Source organism: Rattus norvegicus, chromosome 3 (genome assembly GCF_036323735.1).
Source record: "Rattus norvegicus strain BN/NHsdMcwi chromosome 3, GRCr8, whole genome shotgun sequence".
Classification (NCBI taxonomy): domain Eukaryota; kingdom Metazoa; phylum Chordata; class Mammalia; order Rodentia; family Muridae; genus Rattus; species Rattus norvegicus.
The window spans coordinates 135872994-135888348 of record NC_086021.1 but is presented as its reverse complement, the minus strand read 5'-3'; the positions used below and the strand labels follow the sequence as shown (position 1 = coordinate 135888348).

General features: G+C 46.3%; 1 long non-coding RNA gene and 1 pseudogene across 10 annotated transcripts in view; one reads left to right on the top strand and one right to left on the bottom strand.

Annotated features, from left to right (window-relative positions):
• Positions 1 to 9881, bottom strand: part of LOC102555576 (uncharacterized) — an 82361-nt gene extending 72480 nt beyond the window's left edge. For 9 of the 10 annotated variants that reach the window (XR_005502440.2, XR_010064889.1, XR_010064886.1 and 6 more), the window contains exon 1: positions 9748 to 9881. This is a non-coding gene — a long non-coding RNA (uncharacterized LOC102555576). The remainder of the gene's footprint in view (positions 1 to 9747) is intronic. The other variant, XR_005502436.2, reaches the window with a different exon arrangement.
• A 1643-nt stretch (positions 9882 to 11524) lies between these two features.
• Positions 11525 to 14287, top strand: Snrpf-ps3 (small nuclear ribonucleoprotein polypeptide F, pseudogene 3; annotated as a pseudogene).
• The last annotated feature ends 1068 nt before the right edge of the window (positions 14288 to 15355 follow it).

Genomic DNA, 15355 nt, shown 5'->3' with positions numbered 1-15355 from the left:
GTTCGTTTTTGGTGGGGCATGTGCAGAAAGGATGCTTTTTAAAAAAAAAAAGATTTATATTATTATTTATGTATATGAATGTTCTTTTTGCATGCTTGTATGACAAAAGAGGGCATCAGACAGAACAGGGCACCATGTGGTTGCTGGGAATTGACCTCAGGACCTCTGGAAGAGCAGCCACTGCTCTTAACTGCTAAGCCGTCTCTCCAGTCTCATCCAGAAAGGATGCTTTTATTGGGAGGGGAACACACGAGAGGGAAGGTTCAGGTTCTGGCAGAGGAGAATGCAGACACCATACATGGGAACTTATAAGGCCACAGAAGTTGTAAGACCAGAAGAGGACATGGAAAACCAGGGGGTGTGCTTTCCTTATAGTCTTGTTGGGGACTCAGACTGTGCCAGCACCTTAGGCAATAGGTAGTCAGTTTCCTTTGCACTTTGCCCATGAGCTCTAGGTTGTGTCTCCAGCACATCATGCTGGGTGAAGTATGCAGTCCAGAGCAACCAGGTCACCACTGCTGTTCCCTGTAAGTGAGCTTTGTGTGAGGCTCACAGGTAAGGGATCACTTCTGCCCAAGCCAGGCATTTGGAGGGCATTTGGAGAAAACTTCATGAAACTTGTGACTACTTGAATGAGTTCTCACAGAACATCAGGAACTTCTATGTGGACAAGGTGGCCTGACTTGTGGCTGGCTGTCGTGCTGTCTGCTGGCTGGGGTCCAATCTGGTGTTGTCAAAGAGCACTTGGGCTGTTCTCCATGTGGCTCTCCACAGGTCTGAACTTCTCAGCAGCAGAGAGAGAGTGCCCAAGAGCGGGGAAGGAGACAGAAGCTATCAGTCCACTTAGGTCTGGACCTAGACACTGGGAATATACTTCTCAGAGTAGTCATTGGGACCAGATCATGATGAGAAGACAAGGTTAGTGGTCAGAGACTATTGAGTGTATAGACAGATGGCGGCCATCTTTGGGAAATCAAGTACGCAAAGTTTTGCTATTTTCCCAATACTATCTTGAGAAACCCAACAGAAACTTAAAAATCATTATTTATTTATGTCTACTTGGAAATAAAGGTGTTTATCTGTCCTTTGTTCTCTTTACACTTCTGAAAGAGGTATGTAGTAGCTTTGAGCAAATATAATACACCAATAGTCCTTCCTCTACTAAAATAAAGGCACAGCAACCCAGTACGCCAGTGGGAGCTGGCGTACGATCCCAATCAGAAGAAGCAGAGGCAAGAGGACCAAACTTGCTATGTAACTAGCTCAGAGCCAGCCTGAGCCATCTGAGTCTCTGCCTCAAAAAACAAAATAATGGAAAAGAAAGGAATCCATGTAGACATGGAGAGGTAGGAGTATGGTAGACTGATCTCAGCTTGACTAAGGTAGTTTAAATCTACCAGAAAGGGCAGCCAGGGATTGACAGAGAGGAGCTGTCATTGTTAGCATCTTGGTCACTGTCTTACAGTTTTATTGCTGTGAAGGGACATCGTTTCCAAGACCAAAGCACCTTTTATAAAGGAAAGCATTTAATTGGGGTTGGCTTACAGTTCAGAGGTTCAATCTATTACCATCATGGTGGGAAGCATGGCAGCAGGCAGGCAGACATGGTGCTGGAGGAGGAGCTAAGAGTTCTCCATCTTGATCCAAAGGCAGCTAGGAGGAGGCTCTCATTCCACACTGGGCAGAGTTTAGGAATAGAAAACCTCAAAGCCCATCCCCACAATGACTCACTTCCTCCAACGCCACACCCACTCCAACAAGGCCACACCCACTCCAACAAGGCCACACCTCCTAATAGTGCCGCTCCCTATGGGCCAAGCATTCAAACATGTGAGTCTATGCGGAAGGGGGCTGGGGAGGGTGGGGAATGGGGGTGGTGGTGGTCAAACCTAGTCAAACCACCACAGTCACCTTTCATTATGTCCTGCTTGGGACTCACAGTGTGATGTTTGGTGACTTGAGGAGCTGTAATCAGCTGCAGACAGATGATGCAAAGACTGTTCTTTTCTGTCCCAGGATTGGGAAAAACGAATACCATCCCTCCTCCATGACAAGGATGCAATTAGGATTAAAAGCCAGGAGTCCAGAGCAGAAAGCAGTTCAGGCCACTTGAGCTGTGGCTCTGCTGTCTCCAAGGGTGGCCAAAGCTTCCTTGGCCCCTTCTTGGTGGCAACTGACTGGAATGTTGGGACCTGAGCAGAACAGGGAAGGGCTCCAGACCCTTCCGGTTGAGCACACATTTCGTCCAGATGCGCCGGTGGAAGCAGAGGGTGGAAATACCACCGAGGCTGACGATAATGTGCTAACCAAAACAGGAAGCACGAGGAAGGTGGACGAGTGGGTTTCACTTCAGCTGTGTGATTTTTATCAATACTTTTATTGTTCTAAAACTCTTCTTTTTAAAAGGTATTTTCAAAACAAGCCCAAACTCTGCTTCCCATTCTGAATTATTGTGCCGACTCTATGCCTTCATTTGGGGGCAAGAGTGGATGAAAATAATGACCCCTGCTAGGTAGAGGGTAAAACACCAGGTTCTTCCCTAGGGGTGGGGAAAGGGGATTTTTACCGACTGAGAGACTGTTTCCTTGTGGAGAAAGGACATGGGCCCAAGACTCTGGGTAACCCAGAAAGAATTAGGATGAGCTGGGCCTCTGAGGTGAGAGTTTGATCTCCATCTCGTCAAGCTCATAGCACTCCAGTGGCAGACATTCAAAGCTACCCACTGCCTGAGACCCAAGCAAGTCCCCTGCATGCTCCGTGTTTCCCTGAGAAATTTGCAGAGCACGAAAATTAGACCCTTTGAAGAACAAGCTTATTAACCAGAAATTATCAGTAGCATTCTGATGATTTTGTTCTGTGAAACAATGATGACGATAATAATAATAATAATAATGATAATAATAATAATAATAATAACAACAACAACAACAATAAAAATAAAAAGGAGATTTAAGTTCTTTTTTTTTTTTCCAGAGCTGGGGACCGAACCCAGGGCCTTGCGCTTGCTAGGCAAGTGCTCTACCACTGAGCTAAATCCCCAACCCTGAGATTTAAGTTCTTGATTTAAGTAGACCTGCTTTGTGACTAGCTGCCATTGGTGCTAATCCTAGGGAGAGGCCGGGCTGAATGGGCAGCAGTTTTCCACACCAGGGAGCCCTGTGCAGTCGTGAACAGATCGCCACAACACGTACAAGTTATGAACACGGACGGTCGGTCACAGTAGAGTCACGAACGGAAAGGAAGAACCTAACTTGCACACATGACGACTCATCTTGAATCTCTGACAAAGGAGCTGAGGATTTAGATCTCCTGGTTCTATCTCTGGCAAGGCCAGCCTGTTGCTGCCCCCAGGGCTCCCTCACTTACCTTTCCACATGAGTGATACCTCAGAGAAAATGGCTCTTCCTTTGGTTACTCAGATTCCAAAGCAAAGAAACAGTGTATGACACATTGGGAAATGTGTGATAGTCTCACTAGCCACACAGATGTTAAATTCCAACCCCGTTGCTGGAGCTGAACTGAGGTTTCAGAGTTGACTAAAATTAACTAAAGAGTCTTGTCACTTTCTGTGATCTCTTCCTGGAAGGCATTTGTCCCTTGGCACTGCACATGTGGCCAACCCACTGCTGGATGAGGCTTCCTACTTCCTGATTCAGCCTCTGAAGTGACTGCAGGTTAAGGCCACACCTAAGAGATTGTGGTGGGCAGCCTACCTGGCCTCAGCTTTGCCTCTCCTGTCTTCCCGGTGACTGCTCTTGTGTGTGAAATGTCTAGAATGTATTTGGACCCTGTCTTAGGCTTTAAATCAAGAAGCAACAAGAAGCCACCCATCTGTATGTATCTGCATGTGTGCATGTATTCTAGTACATATGTTTTCACACGTGTGCATTTTCATGCTAGGAGGTCCCTCTCAGCTGTCATCTCTCGTTTTCTCTTTTTAAGCAAAGTCTTTCACTGGGACACGGGGTTTGCCAAGTAGTGGAGTTTAGCCAGTGTGCCCAAAGACTCCATCTGTCTCTACTTTCTCCGGATGGGGGTGACAAGTGGGTGCCACTACACCTGACTTTTTTACATGGCATCTGAGTATTAAACTCAGATCCTAACACTTACAAGGAAAGCACTTTACTAAATGAGCCATCTCCCTAGCCCTTCTAGTTTTTAAAAAGTGTTTATGGTAACCACAGAGACCCCTTTTTGCCCTCACTTGAATTTGGAAAGATTGTGTGTGTGTGTGTGTGTGTGTGTGTGTGTGTGTGTGTGTGTGTGTGTGTTGATTTAAGTTGTCCCCATTGAATTCTGGGATCTCAGAGAAGGGACCTAGATCCTAGATGTTGGGTGGAGAAAGGCTTCAGCTTTCATCACCCCGGGAATGAACTAACACCCTCCAACCCCATCCCCAATGAAGACCTTCCTACTGGACTGTGAGATACTTGTTGTGAGCTGGGGTTCTGGTGAAGCAAATCTGATCACAGTCATCATTGCCTCTACCTATTAGGTAGGTAAACTGAGGCAGTGGGTAGCTAAAGTGTGACCATTATTAAAAGTACAAGACCCAGGATTTAAAATCCAACAGTGGGTGCCAATGCCCACAGTGATGATCACTGTGGCAGGCTACTGTGTGCTTCTATGCAGAGTCCCCAAGAAAGTCCACACAGGTACGCATGCACAGTCTGACCTGCGGGAAGGGAAGAAAGAGGCCTAGGGATCTGCACTTTAATTCCCTGTGACAGGACCTTAGAGCACCCACCTTCTCTCAGATGAAAAGCAACTTAGAGTTTCTGTATGGCCTGGCCCAACCTCACTTCTGGACATTAGCGCTGTCCCAAGAGAAAGTGACATCCAGAAACTGGACCAGAGACCAGGAGAGTCTATTCTGGGGAGGAACCCAACAGCAGCTGCCGACAGACTCTAGAATGTCCCCAACCAAGCATCTCCCTCTCAAAGCACACAACTCTCCTATCCCGCACACTAAATGAAGCCCTTTTCTGGACCATGCAAACTAAACGGATCCCAGTTCCCCGTGCCTGGGATACATCTCTGTTTAGTCTTGTCCAATACACAGCACTGCTGACAGGGCATCGATAACAGCAAGTTAGGTGCGCCTGACAAGCCCCAGCTTTGCTCTTGTATAAAATGCCTGGTTTGTCTCACACAGAAGTGTGCCCATCACTCTTCATGAGAGGGCTCAGCCAACCCTGACTCTCGCTATGCACTCAGTGGACAGGGGTCAAAAACAGTACCCCTGTATGTCAGTCTGAAAGCCATGGGGATGTCATGACACTGGTGCCACAATAGTTGGTGACACTTTCTTAGAAAGAACACAAATTCCATAATTTGTCCTTATTAACATGACAAATTTTGGACACTATATTTATTACCCAGGATGGGTCCAGCAAGATTTCCCATCCCAAATGCCTTTCTCACTTTCCTAATGATCTGCTTGTCCTTGAATCCGGACATACCTACAAGTATGACACAAGTAACATGCTGTGACACCTGAGGCCAAGTTGTGAAGGAAGTGAATCATCCTTCTAATCTGACCACCACATGCATACTTGACGCTCCCCATACAAGGCCAAGAAATATGCCAGCTAGCATCCCCATCCCAGATCCTACTAGCCAGCACTGGCCACGGTCCTGTTAGTCACAATTGTTTGATGGCTATAGCCCAGCCACCCCTCCCCCAACTGCACTGGAGATCCCCAAAGGACGATAACCCCCTTCTAGCTATGAGAGCTAATCAAACAATGGCAGAGTACTAGAACTACTGCACTTTAGCCTATCAGAACACAGGAACCTAAAGGCTAAAATGAGGTGACCAGCTCACTCCCTTTTCCCACTGCTCCATAAAAATTATAGAATGTAACCATGCCCACTCAACTTATGTGGGGGGTCTTTGTTGTTTTTGTTGAGGAAGAGGGAGAGGCTGATTAGTGGGAAAATATGTGTTTTAGTCTTGTCCAAGTTCTTTTTTAAAAAAATAAAAAGGGCATAAAAATACACAACGCATAAAAAAAAGATGTGTGTGTGTGTGTTTGAATGTGTAATTGTGTTTATGTAGTCTTTACTTTTAGTGGTCAAAGTTTTCAACAAATGAGGAAGAAGGAATGAACACACACACACACACACACACACACACACACACACACACACACACACTTGTTAGGATCTGCAGTACCAGAGTTGAGACTCTGGGTTTTGCTGTGTTTTTGATGTTCACTTTTAGACCAGGATTCAGGGGCTCATGCTGTTCAGGTAAACTTGCTATGTAGGCAAGAATGACCTTAATCCTCTGTCTTTACCTCTCCAGTTTAGGGATTACAGGTAAGTGCCCAGTTTATACAGTGTGAAGACTTGAGCACAGGGCCCATGCATGCTAGGTAATCACTCTACTAACCAAGCCACATAGGTATGTGCTCTGGCCATGCCAAGAGACTATTCTGGCTGCAGACACCTGCTGACAATTTTCTCTGTGGCTCTGCTCCCTCCCTGGTTGCTGACTTTAATCCCTCTGTCCCAGGGCTCTAACTCTAGGTGGAAGCTGGAGTTAACAGCATTGCCTGCACTGAGCAGTGAGGTGCATAAGAAGGCTCTGGGTTCTGTGCAGAGTCCTCTTCTTCCCTCTCTCACTAGCACTAGCGCCTGCCTTCACTTCCTGTTATTTCCCCTGCTTTCTTCTTTGGCCTTTTCTCCCTCTAGTTGGAAGGAATTCTTACCAGGACTACCTCAGGAATCTGCCCAATCTGTGGTTCTTCACAGCTCAGCAAAGCAGCCCCCAGGCCTGAGGGAAGGGCTCTGTGCAGCTCTTTTCTCTCTCTTCTTTCCATCCAGACCGGACGCTCAGGAAGTATTCAGTGGAATGCACAGTGGTCTGGGGGAACCTGGCAGCTACCATGAGGCCTCTGCCTCAACCCTGCCTTGACTCTAAACCACCCCGAGTCCTCAACACAGCCCCAGATTGTGGGTCACCTTCTCTGGTGGAGCACTGGGGAGGAACTTCAGTCAGAGCAGTGGTAGGAGTAGGGGCAGAGGTGCTTAAGCAAGGAGTTAGTGTTACAGAAGACCTGTGATAAACTGTTAGGTCCCACATTCCACACAGTGTCACCCATGATGAGCTAGATTTTACAGACAAGCAAACTGGAGGCTGGTGAACGGTTATCCGTCCAGCCACACAACGGATGAAGAGTGGACAGAACTTACAGGTGCCTCACGAACATGGTTGAAAGAGACAAATGGATGACTCCATGAAAGGAAGAATGAACCCACCAGCCGCAGGTTCTGGAGCCTTTCCTTAGGATAAGCCGCAGAAGAATACAGAAGATATGCCAAGATGTGTGTGCCAAGCTGGGTGAGTGGGGTGGGCTCCTGGAGCTGGGCCAGGCTGGAGAAAGAAGACCAGGGTGGAGGATAAGAAGATGCCTCACCCTAGGAGAAGCTGTGCCCAGGAGAGGTGGCTGCAGTGGGAACCCAGGTCTTCTGCAGCAAGCCTGTGTGTGGGTGACCTTTTGGGCTGTGGCTGCACAGGGAAGGAGGATACGGGACTGGATTGGTAAAGAGAAGCTTCTTCTCATTGAGCATCCTGGTGCAGGTAAAGCCTCTTCCATTGCGACCTTGCAGACAGAGAGGCTTTGACTTCTAAGAAAGGCTAAGAATTCGGTGACTCATTAACGACCATTTGGGACATGGCAGTTCATATTCTTCTCTTTTTCATGTGTGGCCCATATATGGGTGTGTGCGCGCGTGTGTGTGTATGTGTGTGTGTGTGTGTCCATGAGTATAAGCTCACATTTGTGTGGTGATGTGCATGTATGTTCAAAGTTTGATGACAGGCGTCTTTCACTGAGTCAGAGTTTCTTATTTGAGCTCAGAGCTGGTTTCTATGGCTAGTCTAGCTAGCCAGCTTGCTCCAGGAGTCCCACCTCCACTTGCTAAAAGCTGGAATTACAACTGGACTGCTTTGCCTATCTAGCATCTACAGTGCATTGGTTGGTTTTTTTGTCAACTTGACACAGGCAGACAATCCTTGGAAGAAGGAAGCTCAACTGAGGAATCGCTGCACAGATCATTGCGGGCGGTGCCACATCTGGTCAGTGGTCCCTGGTCACATTAAAAAGAAAGAGCAGGGGTGGGGCTGGGGATTTAGCTCAGTGGTAGAGCGCTTACCTAGGAAGCGCAAGGCCCTGGGTTCGGTCCCCAGCTCCGAAAAAAAGAACCAAAAAAAAAAAAAAAAAAGAAAGAGCAGGAGTTGGGGATTTAGCTCAGCGGTAGAGCGCTTGCCTAGCGAGCGCAAGGCCCTGGGTTCAGTCCCCAGCTCCAAAAAAAGAAAAAAAAAGAAAAAAAAAAAAAGAAAAAAAAAAGAAAAAAAAAAGAAAAAAAAAAAGAAAGAGCAGACTGAGAGAGCATGAAGAGTGCAAAATGACTCATCTTTTAATATTATGTAAATAGTAAATCAATGTAGCAGCTGGATTTCTTTACTTTTGCTAGTCCCCAGTTAACCACACAGAGAAAACAAGTTTTATTCCAAGCTGCACCTCAATATCTGGGCAGTTAAATGGTCTATCTTAGCCTCCCAGCCCCAATCCCAAATACTTAACATGATTACAATTAGGGCTTCAGTTACTTCTTTCTATGGTATCTTCTCAGACTCGAATTCCAATCTCTTTCTCTCTCTCTCTCTCTCTCTCTCTCTCTCTCTCTCTCTCTCTTCCCATCCCCTCCCCCTTGTGGCCAGAAGCTCCTCCCTATTCTCTCTTCTGCCCAGACATTGAGTGATCAGCATTTATTGACAAAGCAGAGAGTAAATGGTAAGGTTTATTTATATAAACTTGAGACAGGATTCTACACCTAAGCATTACAATGCCGAGACAGGTTGAAACCAGAAACCAGCCTTTGAGTAACACAAAGATAACCTTTACACAGTACACAAGAAATTGTGCCCACAGAGGAGCAAGTGAGGAAGAAGAGTTCCTCCTTAGTTCCTGCCTCTGGTTCCTGCCTCAAGTTTCTGCCCTGACTTCCCCTGATGACGCACTGTAATCTGTTACATGAAATAAACCCTGGGCTGTTTTTAGTGTTTTACCCCAGCAATATATGCAAAACCTAACAAAGGAACATGGATTCCAGGATCCAGACTCCAATCCTCATGCATGCTGCTTGTGCCGCAAGCATTTTAACCATTGAACTATCTCCCTGGCCTCTCACTTAATTCTCTGTTGCCATAGCAACAGGAGCCAGATACTGGAAGCTAAATACTCTGCAAAGAAAAGAAGTTTATTTTGTTCACAGGTTTGGAGGCTAAAGTTGAAGGTCTAAACTCGAATAGTTCCATCCATGCTGTCTCTGGCAAAGCTGTGTGGCTGCATCTCAACAAAACAGATGGCGTCCTGGTAGAAAGAATTGTGTGTGTGTGTGTGTGTGTGTGTGTGTGTGTGTGTGTGTGTGAGAGAGAGAGAGAGAGAGAGAGAGAGAGAGAGAGAGAGAGAGAGAAGAGAAGAGAAGAGAAGAGAAGAGAAGAGAAGAGAAGAGAAGAGAAAAGAGATTGATTCAGGGGCTTTCTTTGTAGCAATTTGTTTTGTGTGAAGAACCCAGAGACCTGAGAACTACATTAATCCTGTCCAAGGACATTATCCCAGTAACCTGACTCCAAATAAGTTCTGCCTCATAAAGGTCTATCTTAGGGTTGTGGTGAAGAGACACCATGACCAAGGCAACTCTTATAAGGACAACATTTAATTGGGGCTGGCTTACCGGTTCAGAGGTTCAGTCCATTATCATGAAGGCAGGAACATGGCAGCATCCAGGCAGGCATGGTGCAGGAAGAGCTGAGAGTTCTACATCTTCCTCTGAAGACTGCTAAGAGAATACTGACTTCTAGGCAGCTAGGATGAGTGTCTAAAAGCTCACACCCTCAGTGACACCTACTGCAATAAGGCCACACCTACCTCAAGAGAGCCACACCTTCTAATAGTACCACTCCCTGTGCCATGTAGATACAAACCATCTTGAGGCCCATCCCCACCAGCATTGCCACTCCAAAGCTTCACCTTCTAATATAATAGTCTTTAGAGGACATGCTCAAAGCATCTGCAGCTCACTGTGGGACTGTCAGTCATTGACCTCATCCCCACATTCATTGCTGTCACCATTCCCGTTTTATCACTGTTGTCAACCTTGCAATCCATCAATGACTCTTCACCATAAAGGGAAGGGACCGCGGTCCTTTGGAGGCTCGTGGGTTGCTGGCTTAGCTCATCACTTCAGATAGGTGGGAGCTTGGGGACATTTTAATGCAAGCCTCATATTCATCATATATAAAATGGAATAATTCAAAAAATATAGTGGGGAGGAAATTGTAGTCAAAGGGATAATGGTTAAGGTTTTAGACAAAAGAGATAATACAAGAAATGTATTGCACAGCGTGGTGACTTTAGCTAATAAAAACCAAACCAAACCAAACCAAAAACAGAAAAATGAGTAATACATATAATAACTAGTTTGATTTAGCCATTCCACAAGGCATGCGCACAATCAATATATACATATATAATTCATATTTGTCAATTAAAAATAAATTAATTTTAAGATCAGTTTACACTCATCTGCATCCTCAGTCATCTTTTATTTCGTCACAGTGGAAACATGGATACATGTATTAAGATACCACATGGCTGCTGGGTGTGGTGACATAGCATGGTACTCCAACAGCAGAGGCAGATGCATCTCTGTGAGCTCCAGGCCAGTCAGGTCTACATTCTGAGACCCTGCCTCAAAACAAAACAAAACAAAACAAAACAAAACAAAACAAAACAAAACAAAGCAAAGCAAAGCACAAACAACGAAAAAGGCAGTGTTGGTGGCCCACACCTTTAATCCTAGTACTCCCGAGGCAGAGGCAGGTGAGTCTCAAGTTCTGAATCTACAGAGTGAGTTCCAAGACAGTCAGGGCTACACCAAGAAACCCTATCTCAAACAAACAAACAACAACAAAGCGGTTTTACTTACCCAAGCAGTGGTGGCACACTCATTTAATCCCTGTACTGGGGAAGCAGAGGTAGGCAGACATCTGTGAGTTCAAGGCTAGCCTGGTCTACAAAGTGAGTTCCAGGACAGTCCTGTCTCTTGGGGAAGCTGAGGGTGTGTGTGTGTGTGTGTGTGTGTGTGTGTGTGTGTGTGTGTGTGTGTGTATGTGTGTGTACAGGCAACAATAAAACAAAATAAAACCCCTAAAACAAAAAGAACAAAAACAACAGCAACAGCAACAACAAAACAAAAAGTCAAGCAAAGGAAAAAAAAATACCCTCAAAAGTGGAAAAAATTCTATTTCTACCCATAAGACTACAGTTTTTACATTTTAGGTACCAATTTTAAAATTTAATATAAAACAAGTAGAAAAACAGTTGTTACAAGCAAGTGTAAAAATAAATGGCTTCACTCTTAGCGCTGGTCCGTTCGGTGTAGTGTCAGCTGCTCCAGTCACGAGGAGGGGTCAGCGGCTGGGGGGGGGACAGTGCTTTCGGGTTTGGCGATGAGTTTATCCCTCAATCCCAAGCCTTTTCTCAACGGACTGACAGGAAAGCCAGCAATGGTGAGACTTAAGTAGGGCATGGAGTACAAGGGCTACCTGGTCTCCGTTGATGGCTACATGAACATGCAGCTTGCAAATACAGAAGAATATACAGACAGGGCACTGTCTGGACATCTGGGTGAAGTTCTAATAAGGTGTAATAATGTCCTCTATATCAGAGGCGTTGAAGAGGAGGAGGAAGATGGGGAAATGAGAAAATAGCATCTTGGGGGAGTTTTTTTAAAATATATATGTATTTCTATAAAATAAAGATTTAGGTTTTTTTTCAATTTGATAAAAAAATAAATAAACAGCTTCTACATTCCCATATGAAAAAGCAAAAACAGAAAACAAAACCTCATACCTTTGAGACAGAGTATTATTGCGTACCCCAGCCCAGCTGCAAAACTCATGAGCCTCTGCCTCAGTTCCCCATGATTAATGAAAGTTTTAAGAAAGAAAACACAATGTCCTTAGTTCCAAGCCTGTTGTGCGGTGTCAATGTAATTCACTGTCCTTTCTTTCTGTCAGTGAGTGAGCCCTGTAAGGGGACGTGCTGTGGGAGCTCTCCATGGCTCCAGAACGCCACAGAAGACAGGAGAAGCTAGAAGAAACACAGCCAGGGGAACCTGAGTATTAGCGGGGAAACTCCACCGAGCTCCTCACCCCAGAACCCTGGCTTTCCCGAGGGTGGAGTCCATGCCTCTCCCTCCCAGTCAGGCTTCTGGGAAGTCATCCAGCAACACTGCCATTTGGTGGTTTGTTTGTTTGCTTCTAAAGACATAAAAATCCAAGCTTATCAAACAAAGTCACACTTGGCCCTGCCATCTTGAGAGGTAAATTCCACCATTATCTATGCACTTCAACCCCTGCGCAGAACACTTAGTTCCCAGGCGAGCTGGCAGCTGTCTCCAGGGTTGACCTTCACCAACTCACCCCTTCAGCCGAGGAGCCAGTCAGTCACGAGGCGGGCGTGCCAGTCACACAGACTAGGGAAATGCCCAAAGGTCCAGCCCACAAGCTGGGAGGTTTGAAAAAACCTCTTTGAACTTCAGTTTCCTCGTTTCTATAAAAGTGGCTTGAGGACAATTGTCTCCTCACCAGCTGGCTTGTGACGAGGAGTCATGAAAAGGTGATTAAACATTGACCCCAGTGCTGGCTTTGGGGAGGGCTCAACACGGAACAGCTGTGGTCTCGCTACTCACGAGTGGAAGGACGAGGTGAGGCTGGGAGAGGATTGTACACTAAAAGGGAAAGACAGAGATCTTGTGGCTAAGAAGCACGGGGCAAAATGAGGTCAACTAGTGGAAACTTCATCCAAACCTTTGCCAGAACTCTCTTAAAGCCTAAACTCAAAATCACCCATTCCTACTGTGTGTGTTAGAACCCACTGAAACGGAAAGGGAGCATCCTGGTCCAGAAGTAGGGTTCATGTTCATACTGCATCTTTGCACAAATTACAGGCCCGGCATGGGAGGGGCAAGACAGTGCCCTCTCTCTGAGAGCATGCAGCCCCGTTAGAGTGGAAGCCCTGCAAGGCTAGCATTCTTCTCCTCCTGAGGACTGTGTGATACTCTACTCGTGGCTCCTGCCTCTCCTCACTCTGCAAAGCCCACAGGACCATAGAACGAGAGGGAAAGAGACACGACGAGTTTCCGGATGAGCGCTGGTAAGAGCTGACTCAGAGTTCTCCTTGTTTCTCACTCCCACCGTGGTGCCTGGCGACACTCCAGATGTTGGAGGCTCCGCCAGCCTGTGTCCTCAAATGGAGATCATGGGAAAATCCATGGTGGGTGAACAGTACAGGACTCGGTTCCTCTCCCAGTTCACACACACCAGTCACTGTGAGCCTTGGGGGTAGTGGGGGATCCTTACCACAGTCAACCTGATTCACCATCAGATGAGTGTGGACAAGGGTGGGAACAGGAGGAAAACAAAGCCTAGAGACACCAGTGGGAGGGACAGAGTCAGGGAGTATAGGGTAAGAACCCTTGGAAGAAGACAGGCCTGGCAAGAGGCTGAGTGGAATTGGGGGTGGCAGAGCAGAGGGTGATGGGGTTGGTTTAGGATGAGAAACAAAGGTGATCAAAAGCAGTGATTCAAAGAAAGTGCCTCCAGGGGTCCTTGGAAATCCCAAGTTCTTCCTCAGGCCAGACACACAGGGGAAACAAGATGAATTCAAAACCAACGCCAGGCCTTCATGACCACAGTTGAGTTTCACAGCAATCGCTGTGATTCGAAGTTAGCAGAAACAGGACGGAGTCTTAGCGGTCTAGTCTCTACCTCAGGAAGACTTCTCAGACCTCCTGCAGTCTCAAATAGCTTTTCTCTCGCTCTAAATAACTCTGGTACTGTGTTCGATCTTCTGCAGGATGCTTTGTGAGCTGTAAGAGTCATGAGGTCACTCCAACCCTGCTTTCCGTCCTTCAGTCACCCATTCGGTACCCATCAGGATATGCTAGGTACCACTGTGCATCCCAAAAGGGCATCATATGATGCAAGATGCAGGCTTTCCTGGGTCCACAGCAACATCAAAAAGAGCAAACCAGACATGCAAAGAAAGCGATTTTAACACGAGACAGATGTGCAACTGAGTAACACGATCAGGTGATGCCAGCCACATAAACATGTTTTGAAAATGTGTATTTTATTTCTTATACATGTACATTTGTTTTCATCAAAAATAAAGATCAAATCAAATTTCAAAGAGATATAAAACCCAAAGAAGAATCGATTTTAAGTTGTATTATTAGAAATAAAGAAAATATGTTTGAGATAAAAATATAAAAGGGGCTTACTTTAGATTACGCTGTTAAATGATGATCACTTTGGATAGAGAGCATTTGAAACAGAGGGAGACAGTAAGGGAAAACAGCTCATGTGGAGACTGGGAAGGCTACTCAGGACAAAACAAGCTATATACCCAGGATCTTCAAGTAGGAAGACCTTAGGATCCGAGAGAGTCTCGGAGACAAAGTCTTGAGCGGAGTATGGACAAATGGGTCCTCCAGGTCACCATAGGATATACATATCAGATGATATGAGAATTCACTAGACAAAGGCATAAGTGAGCTGGGGAGGGCACCATGTCAGCTTACTGGGATGGCAAGTGCTGTAGGGAACACACTGGTGGGGAAAACTGAATGTGGGTGTGTCAGCTATGGGATGACTGGGGTCTCTGTGGAGGAAACAGTTTAAGGCTAGAGCCTCTACAGATCCATTGGAGGGAAGTTCAAAGAGGTGCAGGATGGACCTGGAATCGCTGGCTTGTGCACCTGTACTGGCTGGTTTTGTGTGTCAACTTGACACAAGCTGGAGTTATCACAGAGAAAGGAGCCTCGGCTGAGGAAATGCCTCCATGAGCTCCAGCTATAAGGCATTTTCTCAACTAGTGATCAAGGGGGAAGGGCCCACTGTGGGTAGTACCATCCCTGGGCTGGTGGTCCTGGGTTTTATTTTTTTTTTCTTTTTTTCGGAGCTGGGGACCGAACCCAGGGCCTTACGCTTGCTAGGCAAGCGCTCTACCACTGAGCTAAATCCCCAACCCCAGTCCTGGGTTTTATAAGAACAAGCTGAGTAAGCCAGGGGAAGCAAGCCAGTAAGTAACATCCCTCCATGGCCTCTGCATCAGCTCCTGCTTCCTGACCTGCTTGGGTTCCAGTCCTGACTTCCTTTGGTGATGAACAGTAATGTGGAGGTGTGAGCTGAATAAACCCTTTCCCCCCAACTTGCTTCTTGGTCATGATGTTTGTGCAGGAATAGGAACCCTGACTAAGACAAGAACGGTGTTTG